This window comes from Xylocopa sonorina, chromosome 17 (assembly GCF_050948175.1).
Source record: "Xylocopa sonorina isolate GNS202 chromosome 17, iyXylSono1_principal, whole genome shotgun sequence".
Taxonomy (NCBI): domain Eukaryota; kingdom Metazoa; phylum Arthropoda; class Insecta; order Hymenoptera; family Apidae; genus Xylocopa; species Xylocopa sonorina.
Window position 1 is genome coordinate 3172797 of NC_135209.1, and position 24642 is coordinate 3197438.

Consider the following 24642-nt stretch of genomic DNA (forward strand, 5'->3'; position numbering starts at 1 on the left):
GATACACGTGTCAAAGTAAACGCAACCCTTTCGACTGCTTGTCTAATTAGGCGGCCTTTTTAGCCGGCGTTTGATTAAGTAGCAAATTGGCTGGGCTCGCGAGCGAAAGGAAATTAAGAGGGTGCAAAGGGGGTGTCGTGTGAATTGGATAAAAAAAATTGCTGGTGCTTGTGGGCTACTTTAAAAAAGAAACGTTTTTGAACGAATTTTCCAACCCTTCTGTGCCACCAGAGTGACTTTTTTTTTATTTTCTCGTATTTAATGCACTTCCATCGAACCAATTTTTCCATTCTGGACAATTGAACATTCGTGTCGTGCGAAATAAAATTTCTTTGCGATCCTCTTCCCATGAAAAGGATCCAATTTCTCGAAAAGATATTTTAATAATGTATTATCAAATTCTGTGCCACCAGGGTGACTTTTTTTTTATATTCTAATGTTTAATGCACTTCCATCGAGCCAATTTTTGTGTTCAGGATAATAATACATTCGTGTCGTGCGAAATAAAATTTCTTTGCGATCCTCTTTCTATAAAAAGGATCCAATTTCTCGAAAAGATATTTTAATAATTTATTATTCAATTCTGTGCCACTGGGGTGGGTTTTTTAAATCTTCTGATGTTTAATGCACTTCGTGTCGCGCGAAATAAAATTTCCTTGCGATCCTCTTTCTCGAAAAAATATTTTAATAATTTATTATCAATGTCAGCGACGAAAGTCTGACGCGATCGAAACTTTGATCTTCTATAAACCCTCAACTATGCAATTTCTCCATACTTTTTGTTCACATATTATTGTATCAACGTTCAGAAAAAATTTGAGTAAAGAAACGGTTAAATTTTCGAAAGTTTAATTAACTCGCGATAGAAACAAAAATGTGTGATCGAAGCGAAGCAAAAGCTGCAGAGTTCGAGGGCCACAGTTTCGAATGCCGCTCTGCAATAACAAGAATGACGCAGAGGGTCGCATAAATCCCCGAAAAATCCGTACCAAACGAGACGTGAAAGTGGAGCAGCCAAACACACACTGCGAATAAATAACACGCGTGTTCAAGGCGAGCGGAGACGAAGGGACAAGGACAATGGGATAAAAAAGGAGGAACGATGGCTCGTAAAACAGCTGGTGGTCCTTTTAAAAGAATTGGTCTCGATCCCCCGCTGGTTCGAGCTCGCGTCGTTTCATCGACGCATTTGGTGTCTCTTGGGATGGAATTTTGATTAATCCATCGACATGGACACTGTCTTAGAGCCTCCTCCCTTCTTACTCGCCATTATTCTATTTTTTAAGCGTTAAATAAACAGTGAGCGATTTAATTATTTATTTTTGAAGTGTTAAATAGACAGTGAACGATTTAATTATTTATTTTAGTATCCTTTCTTCTCTTTTTTGTTCATTATTTTGCTGAAATTCGTGCATCAGTTGACTGGACTTCGTTTCACAGATTGCGTGAAACTTGTTCTCCAAAATGGCGGCTAAAGCAACGCGAGCCAGCAGAGCAGCGTAGCCACGCGATCTGTGGCTTGTTTTTCCGTGTCTACTCGTCATAGTGTCGCGTTGCATGCGTTTGGTGTTGCATTACACGCGTGTGAATGTGGCATAATATTTCGTCGAGGGAACATCACTGAGTTCGAGTATCGACGAGAATCGATTGCGTGAAAGGGAGTGTAAGAATTCTCGAATTGCATGCGATTTTGTGATCAGCAATTCTGAATTCGTAAATGCAACACAGACAGCTTAAAATATACGACGAACGTGGAAGAAGTTTAGAGATATGGCTCTACTTTGTGGCTGCAGAGAACGTTGCTGAGGTTTAGTTCCTGAAGTTGACCATCGAGCTCCGCAAGACTCAGTGCACGTCTCGTTGGGCACAAGTTTTTAGTGGTTGGAACTATCAGACCAGCAAGGAGAGTGCACGATGCCATTTAAGGAACTGGAGATGAGGCTAGGAAACTGAACCACTTAAAGAAACTTCCTGATATGTAAGAATATGTATATGTATATAAAATTCTACACAATTTGTAGATGTTATGTGTTTTTATAAACGATCATTCAAAGCAATGAAACATTTCTCATCAAGGATCACGTGAAATCAACTATTAAAAATCGAAATCAGTGAAAAATTCAAGACAGAAGCGATAGAGTCTTTCGACGAAAGACGACGACGTGTGCCCGTAAAAAATGATTCAAAGCAACGAAACACTTCTCATCAAGAATCAAATAAAATTAACCATTAAAAATCGCAGGAAAATACAAGATGGAAGCATCGAAAGAGCAATAGAGTCTTTCTATAAACGAACTTCCGCTCGATGAAGCGCCATAGGAAGAAGACGACGCGTGTCTGTAAACAATCATCCAAAGCAATGATCACGTGAGATCAACTGTTAAAAATCGAGATTACTGAAGAATACAATTATTCAAAGCAGTGAAATATTTCTTATCGACGATCGAATGCGACTAATCGTTAAAAATCGCTAAAAAATGCAAGATGGAAGCATTGAACGAGCGATAGAGTCTGTCGACGAACAAACTTCCACTCAATAAAACCCCGTAGGAAGACAACGACGCAGAGGACCATCGCGAAAACTCGCTACAAAAGAATCCTCGTACGAGGTGAATTTTCTTCGTGTTGCGTCTGCGTTTAATGGCGCGCGAAATCGCGGCGTTTTGCGACGCTAACCACGAGCAACGGCTGTCCATTTGCCGTGAACGGCAGCCTCCCTCGGTGTCTGACACAGTTCGCCACCCCTTGGACCCGCGCCATCCCCCAGACGACGCGTTCCTCGTCTTTATTGCGACCAGACAATCGTACTGATTTCCCACGTGCCGTTCGCTGTTGTCTTACTCGCGAAACGGAACCTTCTGCACGCAAACTGCGATGAACAATGTCGCGAGGAAACCACGCGGAGGAAGTAATGCGAATCGTATGCTTTGAGCTCTGGATTTTGCTTTCAGATTGCAGCTTCCTGGGAGTGGAAGATCTGGCTGGAAATTGTATTTTACGTCTAATGCCTCTGTTTTGAGATTTGGCAATTTTTTGGTGTTTGTTTCTTAAATGTTTTCATTAAGATTTGGAGATTCGCGAGGATGGAAGATCTCTTTGGAAATTGTATTTTATGTTAAATACTTTTGTTTTGAGATTTGGCAATATTTTCGTTTTTGTTTCTTAAATGTTTCTGGTTCAAAATTGTATTTTATGTTCTGCTAATGCTTTTGTTTTGAGATTTGGCAATTTTTTGGTGTTTGTTTCTTAAATGTTTTCATTAAGATTTGGAGATTCGTGAGGATGGAAGATCTATTTGGAAATTGTATTCTATGTTTAATGCTTTTGCTCTGAGATTTGGCAATATTTTCGTTTTTGTTTCTTAAATGTTTCTGGTTGAAAATTGTATTTTATGTTCTGCTAATGCTTCTGTTTTGAGACTTGGCAATTTTTTGGTTCTTGTTTCTCAAGAGTTTTGCTTAAGATTTACATCGACGTTCATCGTGGACCATTCTTATGTTTACCTTCTTCAAGCAGGAAAATGGACGATAGAAATTTCTTAAAATCTTCTTAAAAACGTTAAAGTACGAAGAGTAGCAAATTAAAAATTTCTGTGTTGATAAAAATGTTTTATATCGATATCTGTTTAGGGCTACGTTCGCGTTTACTTCTTTGAAGCAAGAAAATGGCCGATAGAAACTTAAACGAAGAGCTACTGAGCGTAAAAGAGCGATTAATAAAACGCAACAATGCGTCCATCAACTTTTTAATGGCAGCTCTCTCGCGCAAACAACTTCGATAAATTCGCGCAACTATCCTTTAATTAAAATCTTGCGAGCATAAAAAAGGCGTCGCAAAGCGCAAAACTTTCTACGATTTTCGAAGAGTCCTCGTCGCTTTTTTTGCTCTCGTTTGCTCAAGACGCGACTATTTCTTCTCGAATTACTCCAAATAGGAAAACAGACGCTCAAAATTCGAGATTTCAGCGTAATCTCGAAAGAGCTTGCATGGAATTCGATAAATTCGCGCAACAAAAAGGGCGTCGCAAAGCGTAAAACTTTCTACGATTTTCGAAGAGTCCTCGTCGCTTTTTTTGCTCTCGTTTGCTCAAGACGCGACTGTTTCTTCTCGAGTTACTCCAAATAGGAAAACAGACGCTCAAAACTCGAGATTCCAGCGTGATCCAGGAATTTTTTAAAGCCACCATTTTATGCCAAATCGTCGAAATAGAAATTTCATTCGAGACAGAGAAAAGAAGTACGCGCGCTGATAAAACAAGAAGCTCGATTTTCACGCGAGTTTGTCGTTCCAGCGTTGGATAAACATTCGAAGGCTTTATTTTTCGAACGGTTTAAATCGACAGCCGACCGCGAGCAGTTTAAATAAATGATTGATCCACGATGTTCACGGTTTAGTCAGCTCCAAAGTTTCGATCTCGAGGGTGGCTCGAGTCACCCAAGTACACGGTCAGACCGGAAATTCCGCTGTGGTTTCAAAGTTGGACGAGTAATTGATCTTGGGAATAGAACGTCTGCGAGTTTTCGTTTTCTGGTGCAGTTTGAACAGGTATTTCGTGTCCCTCTCGCGAGTAGATCGAAGAGGACCATTTCTGTAATTTTCTTCACACACTATAGCGTCCATTTTTGTGATTTGATGTAGAATGATATGTATGCTATAGCATTGAAATCTTAAAGTGAATTATTTAGCATTATTTAGTTTTTTAAAGCATTCAAATCTTAAGCGAATTAAATTTTGTATAAACTTAAGTTTTTGCATTGTCATGGAGGATATTCGTTGCATATAACGATTAAAATATAATAATCTGACTAGTCTTACAAAAGTTAGGATATCACAACCAATTTAAAAATCAAATCACTGTCAATTTCTACACTTTTACTGTTCGCGTGCAAATACTCTACTGATTGAGATCCTCAGCAATTTTAAAACCTTGTTCAGGGTTAAAATTTGGTGCTACATTATCTTAATATTCGTACAATTAAAATATCTTTATAGATCCCTAAAATGTCTCGATTTGTATAAAAAAAGGAGGACTTTTGGGGAACTTACGTGGGTGATCGAAATTAATATTTGACGAGGATTGTTTCGAAGACAATTTTTTTAATGTGGAATATAGCGAAATTGTGAAAGTTATCCAAATTAATATTTGAGAAGGTTTGTTTTCAAGAAACTTTTTTTAACGTGGAATAGCGTGAAATTATGAAAATTATCGAAACTAATATTTGACGAGAGTTGTTTCGAAGACAATTTTTCTAACATGGAATAGCGCGAAATTGTGAAAATTATTGAAATTAATATTTGACGAGGGTTGTTTCGAAGACAATTTTTCTAACATGGAATAGCGCGAAATTGTGAAAATTATTGAAATTAATATTTGACGAGGGTTGTTTTGAAGGGAATTTTTTTCACGTGGAATATCGCGAAATTCTAAAAATTATCGAAATTGTTAGACAAGGTTCGTTAGTTACTACTAACTAACTAACCCCTGAGGGCTCCTTTCCCTCCATTATATCTGTTTTTCACCCCCTCATTTCAGTGTCGAAGAGGAGGATTGCACGTTCGCAGAAAGCATCCTTAACCCTCGAAGACGAAGAGAAAGTTTCGAGTCAAGCGTATGTTTAATGTCTCCAGTCACTTCGCTTCGAGGGTTAAGTATTTTTTTCCACCCTGCGCGAAAGGGTGCAAAGGCGACTGCGATGGTCGCCACAGACTCGAGGGCGACGGACGACGGGCGCTGCGTTGGGTGCAATCGCACCCACGCCTGGCCAGGTCACGCGAATTATTCAAAAACGGACGAGCGGGAAGCTAGGTCAGCGGCCAGCTCGCGCACCCCTAATTCGCGAGCCTGCGTCCGGCGAACTTGCGGTGGAATCGTTTTAACAAGGTCACCGCGATGAGAGCACCCTATGGCTGGTCCACCAAATGAAATACTGTTCTCGATCTCTGTCAAGATTTCATTGCGTTCGAACTCTTCCATTGAGGGCACTTTTTGGTTATTGAAAGGAGAATGAAATGGAAGTACTGTGGTGTGGCCAGAAGTTGTGAAAATCGACGAAACTAATGTCTGAGGTTTGTATTCATGAGAATTTTTTTAATACGAAATAGCGTGAATTTGTGAAAATTATCGAAATTAATATCTGACGAGGTTTGTTTCGAAGAGAATTTCTTTAACGTGAAATAAATAGCGCGAAATTGTGACAAATTTAGAAATCACTATCTGACGAGATTTGCTTCGAAGACAATTTTTTAAAAATGATTCTAAGGTTAGAAAAATGATTGTAAATTAGAAACGCAATAATCTACTAATAAACTAGCAACTTAATGGTCACATCTAGAGAACTGATACAACTGAAAAAAAAGAAAAATAGATATTGCAGCTAGATCTTGGTCTAATTGGATCTTTTGGACTAATTTCTATGCTAAAAGATGCGCCAGGGAACGCTCTTTAAAATATGGAATTTTTAATCCAGCTGCACGGGAAGGTACTTTTTTTTTAGTTTGAAATTTCGAAAACACCCAAACGGGGGGTATTTGGTGATTTTTGGAAAAATTGTGGAATTTTTTTTGGGCTAATTTCTATACTAAAAGATGCGCCAGGGAACGCTCTTTAAAATATGGAATTTTTAATCCAGCTGCACGGGAAGGTACTTTTTTTTTAGTTTGAAATTTCGAAAACACCCAAACGGGGGGTATTTGGTGATTTTTGGAAAAATTGTGGAATTTTTTTTGGTCTAACTTCTATGCTAAAAGATTTTTGATCCAACTGCAAGAGAAGGTACTTTTTTTTTAAATATGTCATCGGATCTGGTGACACGCGATAATCGGAGCACAGAGTATCCCAGCGCAGGCGTTGATTTGCATAATTAATATCGCCGGGAAATTTCGTCCAGTTTGTTATATCCAAATGGCCCGACTGTCTGTCGTTGAACGTCGCTCAGTCGACTGTGGAAACAGTGTCTCCTTTCGCAGCGAGAGTCTCGTTACGCAAACGAAGGCCTGCGTGAAACGTCCGTCGTTTGTCTTTAATCGCCAACGCCATTATAGAAGCTAATAGTCGTTTCAGCAATTGTTAATTAAATCGCAACAAAATTAATTAACCTCCAGACAAACGGAAATTGAAGTCAGTTTCAATCATAACATAATACTGTAACAAAAATGAACAATATTAATTTTTATAATTAAAATGGTAACTTTAAAAATAATTTTAATCTCTCTCGTTAGAAGTTAATAATTCTTTTCAGATCTGAAGCCAATCTTTTTATTGGAACGATTCAAAGAAACACGTGACGCGAATAAAGGATAATCGAGCGTGAGAACGAAGTGCTCGACCAGATTCCTCTCTAAAAAAATCGCAAACAAACCGAAAAGCTGAACGCAAACGAAAACCGTGGGGCATCGCGCGACTGCCAATCAGAGAAATCAATTTACAGGGAACACGCGCGTCCGTACGCGTAATGGTTTTTCCAAAATCCCCATTCAACTATTTAATTCGATCATCCTGGCGCGTCGAGAGTAGTATAAGCGAAAATCTCCGCCATTTTCGCTTCAGTTTCAACTGTAAACAACGCTGCACCCTCATCTACGATAAAAACTACACAAACGACAACGAAATCTCTGAATAGATCTCGAATAAGATTCGAATAATTACTGTAACTGGAACTGTTTCACCCCTTATAGACGTGACCATCGCTTATTTGGTATTAGAAGAGAGAATAGAAGACTTGGGGTTCTCGTTGGCAAGATTTATGGCAGGATTGACGACAGAGGGTAGTTTTGACGAGCAAAGTTTTCGATACCATGTGCCAATAGCCTCGATCATCATTTTAATTATTATTTTTCATATTAAAGAATCGATTTCAAAGGAGTCAACTAAATTTGCTTCTGTTTTGATTAGAATTACTATAACTCGAGCTGTTTCACCCCTCACAGACGCGACAATCGTTTATTTGGTATCGAAAGAGAGGATAGAAGAAGATTTCGAGGCAAGCGATTTTTTCGTAGGATCGTCGACATTTTTAATTAGCACGAAAACGATCACAGGGGCTGGCTCGGTTTATTTGTCGTTGGGGTGGCACGATGGAAGGCTGGCTCAGTGACCTGGCTCTGACCTGATTTACGTACACCCGGATCGACCTTCCTGCCACCCACCTGGCGCCCATTTCGCTGGCAGTGCACCGAATTCCTGGTTTCCGTTCTGCTGTAGTCGTTTCCTACGCCTGAAGCATCGCCACGAAGCTGGTTTGGACTCTTTGCAACCCTTACTGAGGAGACCATCGTTCGTTTTGCATCGAAAGAGAGAATAAAAGAAGATTTGGGGTGTTCGTTGGTAAGGTTTATGGTGGAATCGACGATGAAGGGTAGTTTTCAGGAGCAGAGTCCTTGGTAGTATGTGGCAATAGCTTCAATCTTCGTTTGAATTATTATTTTTTATATTGAAGATTGCGATATATTAATTAGACGCGATCATCCCTTATTTGGTATCGAAAGACAGAATAGCAGAAAATTTGGGGTCGTTGGCAACGTTTATTTGTAAGATCGACGATAGAGGGTAGTTTTGAGGAGCAGAGTCGTTGGTAAAATGTGTCAATAGCTTCAATTTTCACTTTAGTTATTATTTTTTATATTGAAGATTGCAATATATTAATTAGACGCGATCATCCCTTATTTTGTATCGAAAGACAGAATAGCAGAAAATTTGGGGTCGTTGGCAAGATCGACGATAGAAGGTAGTTTTGAGGAGCAGAGTTCTTGATACCATGTGTTAATAGCTTCAATCTTCGTTTGAATTATTATTTTTTATATTGAAGAATTAATATATAAAAATAATGATATTAATTTTGATATTAAAGAATTGATTTCAAAGAAACCAATTAAATTTGCTTCTGTTTTAATTAGAATTACTGTAACTTGAACTGTTTTACCCATTAGAGACGAGACCATCGCTTATTTCGTATCAAAAGAGAGAATAGAAGACTTGGAGTCCTCGTTTGCAAAGTTTATTTGTCTGATCGACGATAGAGGGTAGTTTTGACGAGCAGAATCCTTGGTAGCGTGTGCTAATAGCCTCGATCTTTACTTTAACTATTACTTTTTATATTAAAAAATTATATATAAAATAATTATATTAATTAGACACGACTATCGCTTATTTCGTATCGAAAGAGAGAATGGAAGACTTGAAGTCCTCGCTTGCAAAGTTTATTTGTACGAGCTGCGAAAGAGGGTAGTTTCGATGAGCAGAGTCTTTAGTAACGTGCGACAATAGCCTCGATCTTCGTTTGAATTATTATTTTTTATCCTGAAGAATTAATATTATTTGGTATCAAAAGAGAAAGTAGAAGAATATTTGGGGTCCTCGTTGGCAACGTTTATGGTAGGATCGACGATAGAGGGTAGTTTTGACGAGTAAAATCCTTGATAGCATTTGACAATACCCTCAATCTTCATTTTAAATATTATTTCTAATATTAAAGAATCAATACATAAAAATAATTATACTAATTTTTATATTAAATAATCGATTTCAAAGAAGCCAACAAAAATTTTTGTTTCTCTTTCGATTACAATTACTGTAACGCGAACTGTTTTAAAACCACCACATTGCAACCATTATGGTAGCAAGTTTCAAATGTAAGTCTCAGAGTCAGAATTAATTGTACCACGAGATACACTCCTCTAAGATCGAAATAAAGAAGACGACGCAGTGTGGATGGGCTCGTTAGAGGTTTATACGTGCGACAAGAGTTTTCTGCGTTCACGATCGAACGTCGAGAGGCTGGATAAGTTGTCGTTAACGACTGTTCGAGGACGCAACTCTGAGCTTCTCTGATGGACGACCAAGGTCGTCTGGAAGTACGTATATCTTTAATTGGAGATGCTCCAACGCGAAGATTTCTTCGTCACTCGGTTGGTAATTAACAACGAGAGTGCGTGGAATTTCGTAGACATCTGTCAATCTTGAAAAAAATTTTTTTTCAGACGTTCGATGAGAGATAAGTGCACAGAAATTGCTAGAAAATATTTTGTGGAGTCGAGAGCGTCAAAGAAACCCAACAAGTTAACGTTAAGTTACGATTTGTGTGTGATAATGAGGAAAATGGAGGCTCGTTGTGGTTCGAGAAAAGGAGAAGACTTTTAAAAATTAAAATAAAAGGTCTGTGGATATTTTGTCCAATTTTTCTCATTTTTTGCATAGTGTAAAACATGTTCAACGATATTCGTCCACGAAAGCGTGCTATAATGTAAAAAATGGAGGCTTTCTGTGGTTTGAAAAAAAGGAGAAGGCTTGTAAGAATTAAATTAAAAGGACTGTGGACATTTTGTCCAACTTTTCTCACTTTTTGCAGAATGTGAAACATGTTTAATGGCGGTTTCGTCGACAGAAGCATACGTTTCACGTGAGAATCGCACGATTAATAACTAGGAATAAAATATACCGAGATTTCTTCTGTAGACGCGATAACGCGAGCCTTTTTCTGTTATTAACTTCCCAGTAATTGCCAATATCCGCGTCTCGCTGGAATCGGATATGAAAAATGAAATTGGAAGAGGAAGATTCCTTCTGATCCTCGGACAGCTGAATTACCGAGGCAATTGGTCCGCGGTCGAGGAAGATCGGCTTTCGACTGCGATCTGACGATAATCCGATTGGTTAACTCTTTCTGCCTTTGCGAAAGGGCCATTAATGCTCGAATAGTTGCTCGTACTTTTCTACTCGAGCTGAAAGTAAAATCGTATCAAAGCGTTTTTCGAATTTTCCATGCTTCTTCTACTTCTTTCGCTTTTTTCAACGTTTTTTGTTTCTTATTCTGTCGTGGCCTTCGAAATTTTGGTCGCCAATATCGAATAGTTGCTCGTACTTTTCTACTCGAGTTGAAAGTAAAATTGTATCAAGGAGTTTTTCGAATTTTTAATGCTTCTTCTATATCTGTCGCTTTTTTCAACTTTTTTTGTTTCTAAATCTGTTGTATTCTTCGAAATTTTGGTTGCCAATATCGAATAGTTGCTCGTACTTTTCTACTCGAGCTGAAAGTAAAATCCTATCAAAGCGTTTTTCGAATTTTCCATGCTTCTTCTATTTCTTTCGCTTTTTTCAACATTTTTGTTTCGTACACGTGTTTCGAAATCTGTTGTGGTCTTCGAAATTTGATCGAATTTCGAATTTTCCATGCTTCTTCTATATCTATCGCCTTTTTGAAATTTTTTTCTTTCGTACACGTATTTCTAAATCTGTTGTGGTCTTCGAAATTTTGGTCGTCAATATCGAATAGTTGCTCGTACTTTTCTACTCGCGCTGAGAGTAAAATCGTATCAAAGCGTTTTTCGAATTGCACTCTCTGTGAAGAGGTTCCATATTTCTTCAAGAAAGTAATAATGGCGCAATAAGCAGATTAACTCGTTTGTACGAAATTTCTCTTCTGAATTAAAAGTGTTCTTCTGGTTGAAGGCGAAAGGATTTGGTAAAAATGAAGGGCTGCGATTTTGACAGTAAAAGAAGAAGAATCAATTAGACGTATTATTGCGATATTAAACTTTGACAATTTTTGCTTTTTTCTTTCGAATAATGCAAATGAATGAATAAAAATATGATGCAAATGGAATAATTCAATGGTTAATTCGACAAGTAAAATCAACTCATATACAGTCGACAGCATACGAATAAACTGGTTTGACAGTAACGAAGAAGTAACTAGACACTTTATCACAATATTAAATTTTGACAATTTCTGCTTTCTTCTTTCAAACGATGCAAATAAATTAATAAAATGCTCTTTAAGTAGAATAACTCAATGACTAATTCAACAAGTAGAATCAACTCGTACACAATCAACTGCACAAAAATAAACTGGTTTCCTTTCGACTCCAGAAAAGCTTGTCAAAAATCCACAAGACACAAAAATCGATTTCAAATCGTTTTAATTAGTCCACACAATCTGAAAACACAGCTCGATACGATCAGCGAGTCTCTCTCGCTAAATCGACGGAAGTTGGCCAAGGATAATTACTGTTCGATCCATAGGTCGCCTGTGCAGCTTTAATTTAATTAAAATAGTTTCTGAATCGATCGCGTGACTCGAGACGAACCCATCGCAGTCCACGATGGAATTGTTGCTGCAACGAACCTCTTAAATAAACGAATACGAAACTAGGATCGCTGGAAGAGGAACTCACTTCGATACTCGGATGAATCTCTTCGATTGGAATTGAATTAAGTGCTGGCGTCGATGGTGATTCGAATGTAACTTTCTTTATTGGTAATATCAGCTCGAAACTAATTATCTGATCGAGAGAAAGTTATTTTGTTGCTCGTTAACTTTTAGTTTTTTTTTTGCTGGGTTGATGAAGGTTTCTGGTCGAGAGTTTAGATTTCTGATTTAATTCCTTTGTGTTCTGATTTGAGTGGAAACTCTTTGTTGAAATTCTATTTCATGTATCTGGAGCTTAGTATTATTTGATTTTGTGGAAATCCACGTTTTCTTTGAAATAGAATTGTAATAAATTTGCTTTGCAATGAATAAATTATCATTAAATGAAATTATTATATAAAGAGTGATTTTATGGAATTCTATGTTTTCTTTGAAATAAAATTGTAATAAATTTGCCTTGCAATGAATAAGTTACCATTAAATGCAACTACTATACAAAAAACTGAATAATAAAATATTTCTATATATTATTATTCTTTTCTCTTGCTTGAAACTTTGAAGAAGTGACAACCATTTTCTGCTCCACGTTACACAACAGAAAACTGGATTAAAAAAATTTCAATTTGCTTCCAAACTTAATCCATACCTTTTAAATGCTACAAGCTATCTATTTTCCAAATTTCATGAAAATCCAGATGCTAATCGCAAACATATTCCACATTTTCCAAACGATACACGTTTTTTAAGTTCCATTAATTTTCATTAACCTTACGCACTGCTTAATTTAAAAAATTAATTTAAATATTTAAACTCAGCAGAGCAGACGCTGTTACGCGTCCATAAATAAACAATCCATGCAATTCCTATTATTCCATAGTGCAATTAAATAAAATTGCAACGAAATAAAAGTCATCAGAAAAAAACCACAATTTTACTACTTAATTTAAAAAATAATTTAAAAATTTAATCTTAGCAGAGAAGACGCTGTTACTCGTCCATAAACGAACAATCCATGCAATTCATATTATTCCATAGTGCAATTAAATAAAATTCCAAGAAAATAGAAATCATCAGTAAAAAACCACAATTTTATTAATCGCGTTTTTCAAAGAATAAAGCGTCGCAGAAAATGAAATCTGCTAACCAAGAGCTAGCTCATTATTACCAATAAGAACGTTACATCCGTCAGAAGCCATGGCGTCCGCCATTTTCCTTAAGATCGAGCTCGCAGCCGCCATTCTCGACTTTGACTGAACGAGACGCTTCTTATTTCTATTACAGCGTTCCATTCGCGTTTGTATCACGAATTTAATATCGAAACTTGGGCGATCAGCCAAGTGTCCTCCACATCAGAGACTCCTCTCGCGTTATTTCGTTACGTATCTCTAAAAACGCAGAGGAGAAGAGAAAGAACGAGTTCGAGAGTTGAAAGAGCGCTGGTTAATCTGAACGATGTCTCTTATTCTTTTGCCATCGTCTCGATTTACAATCGATACGTTTCTCTCGTCGAATCGACGCGTTTACGAGGCAGATGAATGTTAAATATCGTCGATCAAACGCGAGCACGGCCCTCGAGAAACGTTTATCTTCGATTATAATTGACTGGTGCTTGCATAAGCGATTATCCTTGAACGTGGCTCTCGTCCTTCGATGGTGTTCTCGATCGAGCGAGCCTTTGCGATTGAAATTTCTGGCTTTCGAAATCGACGCGACCAATTAAAGTATGAGAAACAGCGAATTATCGCTCGTTTTTTAATTTTGCTTGAGAAGATCTTAAACGAAGAGTTGAATTTCGTGGTTTTTGGGGGGAGAAATCAGTTTGGATGAAGAAGAAGAAATTTCAGGCTTCTAAACTCAACGCAACCAATTAAAATATGAGAAACAGTGAATTATCGCTTGCTTTTTAATTTTATTTTATTTTTAATTGTAAGAGTTGAATTTCGTGGTTTTTGGGGAGGAAATAAGTTGAAATTTCAGGCTTTCAAATTCGTTGCGACCAATTAAAGTATGAGAAACAGTGAATTATCGCTCGTTTTTTAATTTTGCTTGAGAAAATCTTAAAGGAAGAGTTGAATTTCGTGGTTTTTGGGGTGAGAAATAACTTTGGATAAAGAAGAAGCTCGATTCTCGATCAACAGGTTGACAAATTCATTCTCAGACTGTTCTCGATAGAAACGTTCCGTCGATTCGTCTGCACCTGTTTCGTGCACGTTTAAAGGGGGATGTCGACGCGAGAATTCGCCAGCTCATGCAAATTCATGCGACGTTTTTCGTATACAAATTTATTTGCTCCAAAGAGTGGTATTTTTCGATCAAGTTGCCCTCGCGATTGACTCGTTTAGCATAGTTACGAAGCGATCGTGCCATTTTTCAAAGCATCTTTTACTTAATTTTCATAATAAGATCGTTACAGAGTGTTTAGTACAGTAATTTGAGTAATTTAATTCGAGGAGCTAAGAAAGTTGAAATATTTTCTTTCGAATATTCGAAATTTTCTGTGAAGGCACTTGAAGCATGAGAAAATAAATAAATAAAAATATAGAAATATACATTCTGGCGTTGGAAAGCAGAAAAGTTTGGTATTAATTAGTAGTTAATCACATTCGACGCGCGTATACTTAAATTCAAAGCTCTATTACTCTTCTAAATCTTCGTTAACACTTTTTTCTCCCCTATTAGTCGCCTCTTACGACAAGCAGAGGATACTGTGGGTGTATTCTGATCCCCACCGCACAGGGATGTCAAAATAAATTAATTAAATAGAAAATCTTGTATAGAATCTTCATTTTTCAATAAGCTTTAGATTCCAGCGATTAGCTTTTCAATAAGGAAATCTTATAAAAAAAAAATAACAACTACAGTTTCTGAAGCGAATAAGAAATGAAATAAAATTTAGAAGCCATTAATTCCTCCATTCACAGTAGTCAACAATTTTTTTGCGTCATTTAACAAACACAGCCTATCCCTAAGCCTACGAACCAATTAAGAAGTCTGTGAAAAATACTCCACTACAAACGTGTTAATATTTCTATGAAGACTTGTGATAAGAAAATCTTATAAAAAAAAATAATAACTACAGTTTCTGAAGCGAATAAAAAATTATATACAATTTAGAAGCCATTAATTCCTCCATTCACAGTGTCTAACAATTTTTCAATGTCATTTACCAAACACAGCGTATCTTAGAGCCTACGAACCAGTTAAGAAGTCTGTGAAAAATACTCCACTGTAAACGTGTTAATATTTCTATGAAGATTTGTGATAAGAAAATCTTATAAAAAACATAATAACCACAGTTTCTGAAGTAAGTAAAAAATTATACACAATTTAGAAGCCATTAATTCCTTCATTCGTGGTTGCCAACAATTTTTTAGCATCATTTACCAAACCAGAACCACCAGAGCAGTTCCACGCAGCCTGGCAACATTAAAATCCCCGCTAGAAATACAAAACCAGCCTCCGTCTCTTAATTTTCCAGCATTTCGTAACGAGCAAGCTCTTTACCTTTCATTTAGACCCTCCGCCCGGGGCGTGCTCACAGAAGGGTAGCCCAGCCACGAAAAGGGAGTCTGAAACCCCCAGCAACTGTCTGTGTCTGCGCGAAAACGACGCGAGACGCGTGTCACGTAAAATGTTGCGAAGTGATTTGAAAAAAATGCGAGCGAGCAATTGCCATGTCTCGAAATCTGTAATCTTTGTAAATACAAAGTACAATACCGCGACGACGACTCTTACGCGAGCGTTTAACAGCATAGGCTGAAGGATTGGTCAAGACTAAAAATGGCGAGGACTAAATAATGTTACGAGGTGACTTAAAAAAAATGCGAGCGAGCAATTGCTACGTCTCGAAATCTGTAATCTTTGTAAATACAAAATACAATATCGCGACGACTCTTACGCAGAGTTTAACAGCATAGGCTGAAGGATTGGTCAAGACTAAAAATGGCGAGGACTAAATAATGTTACGAGGTGACTTAGAAAAAAAATGCGAGCGAGCAATTGCTACGTCTCGAAATCTGTAATCTTTTTAAATACAAAGTACAATATCGCGACGACTCTTACGCAGAGTTTAACAGCACAGACTGAAGATGGCGAAGATTAAATAATGTTATGAGGTGACTTAAATCAGACAGTCTCAATTCACTGGAACCAACTAAACGAACCTTGAATTTCATTCTGAGCCGCGTTCTCCAGCGCTCTCGCGTCGAATCCAATAGCAGACTTATTGTGCGGTGGTACAATGCCAGGAGTATTCTAATGAACGCTCGAGACGGAAAAAAGGATCGCGAAGAAACAAAAAAAACACGAGTAGAAGATCGAATAAATCGTTCAGAAAAAAGTGGAAACAATTTGGAAAGTTAAACCAATTCATTCGATCCACCAGGTTGTCGAAATTTATTTCTCAAAGCGTAATCTCGTAACAAACGAAATTGCGTGAAAAATGGACGCAAAAATTTCGAGTTTCGAGGTTCAAACGCTGCGCGAGACCATCTTCTTGCAGCTATCCGTTTGACGCGGATTCCGCGCCGCTCTGAACGCGTCGCAGCGGTTTTTAAAACGCGCTCGCAATTACAGACCTTTGTCCACGGATTTGCTCGCGACGCGGAACAGTTCTGGCCGCCACGAGGTCGCTAATTAGAAGAAAAGATAGTCTGGCCGGTGAATAAACGTCGCTGGGGAAATATTTCGCGTGCATCAAGCGCGATAATTAACAAGCGCTTGTGCGCGCGGCGACCAGCGACAATGTAATCCCGAAAAGGTGGCGGAAGAAAAATTTAGCGTTGTAATTTCGTCGAGCGGGTATTATTACTTAATTAACACGTTGAAGTAGAGGCTTGGAAATGTCCATTGCTGGAAATTTTGAAGAACGTTTCTTGCAGATAATTTCATTCTGCTGGTTTTAAATTTTTATCTAATTTCTTCAGAATATACTGAAGATTATTTTTGTATAATGTGAGAAAGTGTTGTGCGAAATTGTGTTGTATGAGATTTAAAGGCAATGCAAAAAAAAGGGTTGCGTTTCGAAGCTAGAAAGTACCTAAGTTAAAGACCTTTTGAATTTCCAGATAAAAATATTATTTGTCGTTTTTCTAGCGAGTTTCTCTAAATTAAAAATCCCTAAATGGCAAAATAAAATTATTTGGCATTTTTCTTCAATCCCTCTCTTTAAATTAAGGACTTCTAAATTGCAAGATAAAAGTACCATTTGTCATTTTTCTAGCTTCTTCTGCTAAATTAAAAATTTTTAAGTAATCAATGAAGACATTTCATTTGCAAAAGAGTATCACTTCTAAATTGCAAGATAAAAGTATCATTTGTCACTTTTCTAGCCTCTTCTCCTAAATTAAAGATTTCTAAATGGCAAAATAAAATTATTTGTTACTTTTCTCCAACCCCTTTCCCTAAATTAAGGATTTCTAAGTAATTAGTGAGGACATTTGGTTGCAAAATAGTAACACTACTAAATTGCAAAATAAAAGTATCATTTGTCACTTTTCTAACCACTTCTGCTAAATTAAAAATTTCTAAATAATCAATGAAGACATTTCATTCGCAAAAGAGTGCCATTAAGGTTCCATATCTCTAACAATTTTGGCATAATCATAAGCTCACAGAAATTCATTCTATTAATTTGGATATTTCAAACATTTCAAGCCCCTTCTACTAAATTAAAAATTTCTACATAGTCAATGCAGACATTTCATTTGCAAAAGAGTACCATCAAGATTCCATATCTCAAACGATTTCAATCTAATCACAAGCTCACAGAAATTCATTCTATTAAATTGAATATTTCAGACATTTCGAGCCCCTTTTACTAAATTAAAAATTTCTAAATAACCAATGCAGACATTTCATTTGCAAAAGAGTGCCATAAAAGTTCCATACCTCACCATAACTTCACAGAAATTCAACCTACCAATTTATATATTTCACTGGATACAAATCTTCCTACATTTTCGAATTTTTTTGCACATCACTTCTGGCGACCCTCTAACAACCTCGACGTGATTAACGAGAAGTGCTTGGCCGCAGCGACTCATTAGCATCGATCGCGAGCGTTTATTATCCATTATCAGCGAAATCGCGAGCCCTCGTCGCGCGACAATCCGCGGAATAACGAGCACCCTTCGAGCGATCCTCCTCTGAAATTCCATTTCTCTGGCGAGTCTCATTGTGCGCGAGCACGATTCGTCTCAGATGGACGCGTCTGAGGAACGTTGACCCCGAGGCGTCGCGACGGGGCGTCTGGGTTCCATCGCGGACGTTCCTCTCGTTTTTCCAACCCTCCTCGCCGCGATACCCTCGATCGAGTTCGATCCACAGCTCTCTGTACTCGCTCTGAACCTCGTTTATTTGAACAGCAGCTCGATATTTGTATTCGTAACGAATGGCGTTCGTTGCACACCCTTCTTCGTGCCTCGCGCAATGGACTTTGTTCACGAAAAACCAAAAACTTCACGTCGTAGTATGAAAAACGATGGCTCTCCTTTTATATCGACACTGAAAGTGGAAAATTTGTGGCATATAATTTTAAAACATGTGTCACACGTTTTAGATGAGAGATGATTCAGCAGATTTGCAAATCGAACGAATTCTCGCAGGTAGTTTCGAACAAGAAGATATTTAAAATGCAACGAGACCTTTAATTTTGTTCGCGAGGAACCAAAAACTTCACGTCGAGGCATGAAAAACGATGGCTCTTCTTTTATATCGACACTGAAAGTGGAAAATTTGTGGCATATAATTTTAAAAGACGTGTCACACGTTTTAGATGAGACATGATTCAGCAGATTTGCAAATCGAACGAATTCTCGCAGGTAGTTTTGAACAAGAAGATATTTAAAATGCAACGAGATCTTCGATTTCAATTTCAAGTATTATGGAACTTATACGAGATTCCAGCTTCGTCGTGCGTCGAGGAAAAAGCTCTCAGTATTACTGCCAATTCCTCAGGTTCGCCAGAAGCCAGAGTAATTTAAATATCTCAGAGGCAACTATTTGTTCTGCCGTCGCGACGCTCCCTCTGAATTTATTGTCACGTTTCTTCGTGGAAACGCGCTCGAGCAGGCGAGCAAAGTATATAAAGTGAATAGACAGACTGCAGTCGAATTCCAAGTAATTATATTAAAAGAAAAAAAAATTCCTCGTTCAGAGAGGAACTCGAAAGAATCGAGGAATTCTACAAATTATTAATTCATCGTTAAAAACGCCCGCGTCGATCCCAACTTCAGCTCGAATCTCGTTCAAACACTCGACGGACTGATTAAACTTCGAGCCACGTCGTTCGTTCCTCGCGAAATGTAATAATCCCACGTCAGAACTCGCCCACGCGCAAAAGTATCACTGGGTATACCAAACTTCGTGGTCATTGCGATGCTTTCTGCCTCGAACGAAGATCTTTCCATTTAGAACGCTCGCTGTTCCCTTTGTGGATCGTGTTCGACCCTTACGCGACACACAGCGTGGATCCTCGTCCATTTACTCGCTTCTGAAGATCGCGAGGGCTCGAGAGATTCAAATCCCCTCTGTGCGCGAGATTTTTCCTCAACAGTTGCACAAAGTCGCGAGATACTGTCCCTAAGCTGAGTTATGTAGCTGAGATTACCATTAATGCGTTTCTTTTATAAAATCAAGCTCCACTCACCATTTTCAAGTTTCTTCTCTACTTCATTACAGTTCTAATTTATCATTTTTGTCCATGCAGGAGACTGTGTACTGTGAAATAGCTCCAGAAAAAGGAATTGAAAAATTTGGTCATCGAAACACCCTGGAAAAATAGAGAAAAGAAATGAATTGAAAAATTTCGTCATCGAAACCCCCTGTAAGAATAGAAAAAAAATAAATTGAAAAATTTGGTCATTGATACCCCCTGGAAAAATAGAGAAAAAAATACCATTGATGTCAGTTTTTGTTTCGTCCCGACATCTCCTTCTCCACTTCACTAGAGTTCTAATTTATTATTTTTGTCTATACAGAAGAGGACTGTGTATTGTAAAATAGCTTCAGAAAATAAATTGAAAAATTTGGTCATCGAAACCTCCTGGAAAAATAGAGAAAAAAATACCATTGACACCAGTTTTTGTTTCGTCTCGATATCTCGATCGGTTGCTGAGATACAAGCGTGCAAAGTTTCTCGTAGCGCGCAAGATGGCGGCGCTGTTTATGAATGAACTTGACCCAGTTTTTTTCCAGGAAGTGCGTACGCGCTAATAGTAAATAGTTTAAAAACCGTCTGGCAGCTGTCTGGCACTGACCAAGTCACGTGTCAGCTGATTGAGATAGGTCAGTGACCAGGTGCGAGCGAGAGGTCCGAGTCCTTGCGACGAGGACAGAGATAGTAACCGATTAAAAATTACCATTCCCTTTACACGACGATATCTCGGGAACCGGAAGTCCGATTAGGACGATTCGAAGACTGGTTTCAAGGTGAAGGTTTCCAGCTTCTAACGAGCTCGATTTTGTTGACTAAGAGTTTCTATCGCCGGAGATATGGCGGTTTAAAATTTTTGTGATTTTAATACGGGTTAATCGGGGGTTTGAGTGGTTTTTAATTGGAAATTTGCAATTTTTTTTTTTGTTAAATTGTATTAAATAGTGGATACTAGTGTCTATTTACTAGGTAGGTGAGTAATTTTGTTGATTTTGAAGGTTCTGTTGTTTTAATTAATTAATTGTGGAAGTGTGAAGTTGATGCTTTTTTTTATTTGAAAGTTTTGTGTTTTATAGTGAGAACTATCAGAGTGAGTAGCACTGTGTATATCTGCTTCGATGATACGTTTCAATCTGATGAATCTGAAACATTAATTGTAGAAAAGATGAGGGTTTGTTCATAAGAGAAAATGTTTGCAACCAAGAAATAGTCCCAAATGTGAACAATTAAAAGTAATTATATATCTTATAGAACATGTTATATTGGATATTAGAAACGTGTCCAAATGATAAATTTTACTTCAATATGTATTTCACAGATGTTATAATTCCTCTTGGAAACTTAATACTCTTTAAAACAAATTTTCCACATGTTTTGTTAGACGATAATCTGAAGGACTCTAAACAAAATTTGAAAAAGCTATTTTAAATACTTTTTCCCTTTCATACTTTCAATTTATTAAATTTACATTTATTTAACATTGTTTCTATTTGGCAAGATTCCTTTGCACGACTGCAACTGATTTCCAAATAACTTTCTGCTCAAAATCTCCCACATAAACAATAAAAACTCCAAAGAAAAAGAATTTTGCAACCAAGCAGATGAATTAAAGTAAACCAAAAGTAAAATGGACCTCAATTCGACCAGATACACCCAGTGAACGAGACCACTGTCGTTCTCTCGTGGACGAGCCAGAAACGTGGGTCCTTCATACAACTACAACTGATTTCCAAATAACTTTCTACTCAAAATCTCCCACATTACCAACAAAAACTCCAAAAAAAAAAGAATTTTGCAACCAAGCAGATGAATTAAAGCAAACCAAAAGTAAAATGGACCTCAATTCGATCAGATACACCCAGTGAACGACACCACTGTCGTTCGAAATCGAAAACGGGGCGATTCACAGGCGAAGGAAAGGAAGAAGGGTGAAAGGTGACCCGGTTCGCGAAAGGGTGGCTGGATTGGGTTCGATGTCACTGCTTCCTGGCCCGGCGTGACCCGGATTCACCTGCTCCCTGCGCCCTCTCCTTGCACCCTCCACCCTTTTCTCGTCCTCCAATGGAACCACCCACGTCCACCCTTCCTCGCCACTCTTACGTATCTCTGGCTGTTACGAGGACGAGGATCCGGTTGTCTAATAAGTCGCGCTAATAAAACGCGTCGACGCACGATTTTCTTGGGACGAAACTCTGGCTCGAAACAAGACGGATGAACGAAGCTCGAGTCACTCGAGGAGGGTCTGTCGAGCGTTAAATTCCGCGGGATTTACGAGCCTTTTCAGTGCCACGATTTATCCCCTCGAGGACTCGAATTCACTTCGTTTCTTTTATTTTTGGCCAAGTCGAAGAGCTAAGGCGAGATTCGGCTTTTTGAGAGCACGAGATTCATTGCAGATGGGAACTATAATTTTGGAGAACGAAATGGGATTATTTTAAGGGTTGAATCCTCTGCTCTCACACTATGAAATAAATTCTTCAAAAAGTAAACGAGAAAACTAAAATTATATCGTTTCCTTTAAAATTTTACAAACTGGAACGTATTTATGTATATTAAACAATTTTAACAGAAAATTGTAACTTTGTGCAACGAAATGGGATTACTTTAAGGGTTGAATCCTCTGCTTTCACAATCTGAAATAAATTCTTCCAAAAAGTAAACGAGAAAACTAAAATCATATCTTTCTTTCTACAATGTTAAACAATTTTCTGTAACAGAGAATTGTAATTTTGTACAACGAAACGTGATTACTTTGAGGGTTGGATCCTCTGCTTTCGCACTCTGAAACGAATTCTTCGAAAATTAAAATTGAAATGTACATTAAACAAATTTCTGTAGCAGAAAATTATAATTTTGTACCACGAAACGTGATTATTTTAAGGGTTGAAACCTCTGCTTTCACACTAAGAATTGAATTCCTCAAAAATTACGCGAGAAAACTAAAATCGTACTATTTCTTCTAAGATTTGTCAAATTGAAACATGAAATATGATTTTTTGCCAACTTCGTCGCCATGGATTCGAAGACAGAAAGCTGACAAATCGAAAATTGCTGTAGTATCGCTCGCAAGGGGATTCAGTGCAGGGTGATCGAGGGTTACAGCAGTAATTGCTTGGTCAACGTGGCTACGTTTCCTTAGCAAACAGCTGGGCGAAGTACATAAGCCAGGGGCGAGTCGAGGGTGCCTCGTACTTTTCCATGGTCGCTCGTGTAATCGAATTTCTTACGGCTGTCTTCGTGGCTTGCTGTTAAATGGGAGAGCAAACGTCGTACTCGTACGTGTTGTCGTTCTGATGCTTAACTCGTTGAACGCCATGGATGTCCATGTATCTCTGAAAAAAGTAGCGAAATTTAAAATACTTTTATTCGTGTGATAATTGGATGTAGAACAGAATTTCACGTAAGATGAAACAGATCTGAGAAATAATAAAAATGTTAGTAATATTTTATGCTAATTTGCAGATCGAAGAATAATTAAAAAGATGAAATAGATCTGAAAAATAATAGAAATGTTTGTAATATTTTATGCTAATTTGTAGAATAGAATTTCACGTAAGATGAAATAGACGAGCAATCTGAAAATTAATAGAAATGTTTGTAATATTTTACGCTAATTTTCAAATCGAAGAATAATTAAAAGATGAGATACATCTGAGAAATAACAAAAATGTTTGTAATATTTTACGTTAATTTGTAGATCGAGGATTAAGTAAAAAGATAAAATAGATCTGAAAAATAATAAAAATGTTCGCAATATTTTACGCTAATTTTCAGATCGAAGAATAATTAAAATTAGACGCAAGGCGTCGCGAAATTTCGTTGAAAACTATTAAACAGAGGCTAATTGATGTCGCATCGTTTCAATCACACCGCAAGTAAATATAAAAATCGAACGAATAAAATTTCAAATGAAATTGAGACGAGAATGCGATCGTTTATTTCCAAAAAATATTTCACCCTCAAATATACGATGGAACGAAATTCCATTCTAATGGAAATTAGCGTTCGAATGGCTCGAACAATTCAACACTTGTTCATCGTATTTCGCAAAAATACAGTTGCAAGATTTTGTGTTTAAACAGAAATGATTTTGTGGTGACAATCTCGAATGAATTTCGCGCACCATTTCGCTTGGCAGAGGCCAGAATCGAGAGAAACTCGACTGATCTTACGTCTGCAGGTTAATTCGAATTGTCAGCGTGTCAGTGATATTATCGATGGTATTAATCGATGGCTGAGCATTCGTAACTCGTAACAGAACGCATTGGTAGCCGATTAGAATTAATCCAGCCATGCGCCGCGTGATTTAACGAAGAAAATCCCGACAGCACACGCTCTGGATTTCTCCAGAAATTAATCTTAATCTCTCTGTAAACCTGCCTCGTGTTTCTCTTACATTAAAACCAGGAATTATCTGTCTGTGATTTTGTGTTCCTTGAAACATGTTTCTATCTTTAACTTTGTTTTATTAATTGTGTCGATCGAAAATATGTCAAATTATTCATGCAAACGTGTGATCAATTTTTATTAATATTGTACGTTTGAATTTATTATATTATTGGTAATATTGGTATTGTATTTATTTATTGAATGAATTATTTTAGTATTTTTCGAGATTGAAAGGAAATTTTTGAAAGAAATTAATTATAATATCTGTAATTTATATATAATTTATATTATAATATTAGGAATTATGATATTATTAGTATTATTATTATAATTATTTCTCGAGAATGAAAGGAAATTTTGGAGAGAAATTAATTACAATATTAGGAATTAATTGTAATATTACTAATATTATTATTATAATTATTTAGTGAATGAACTTTATTATTTCTCGAGATT

The 24642-nt window shown here is 37.3% G+C and overlaps 2 protein-coding genes across 2 annotated transcripts in view; one reads left to right on the top strand and one right to left on the bottom strand.

Moving 5' to 3' along the window:
• Window positions 1–8152, bottom strand: part of LOC143431343 (uncharacterized) — a 36504-nt gene extending 28352 nt beyond the window's left edge. The window contains exon 1 of the mRNA XM_076908009.1: window positions 8106–8152. The gene's annotated coding sequence lies outside the window, so the exon portion shown is untranslated. The remainder of the gene's footprint in view (window positions 1–8105) is intronic.
• The window catches only part of LOC143431339 (uncharacterized), a 44400-nt gene that overhangs the window by 6816 nt on the left and 12942 nt on the right, over window positions 1–24642 (top strand). The gene's annotated exons all lie outside the window — the stretch shown is intronic.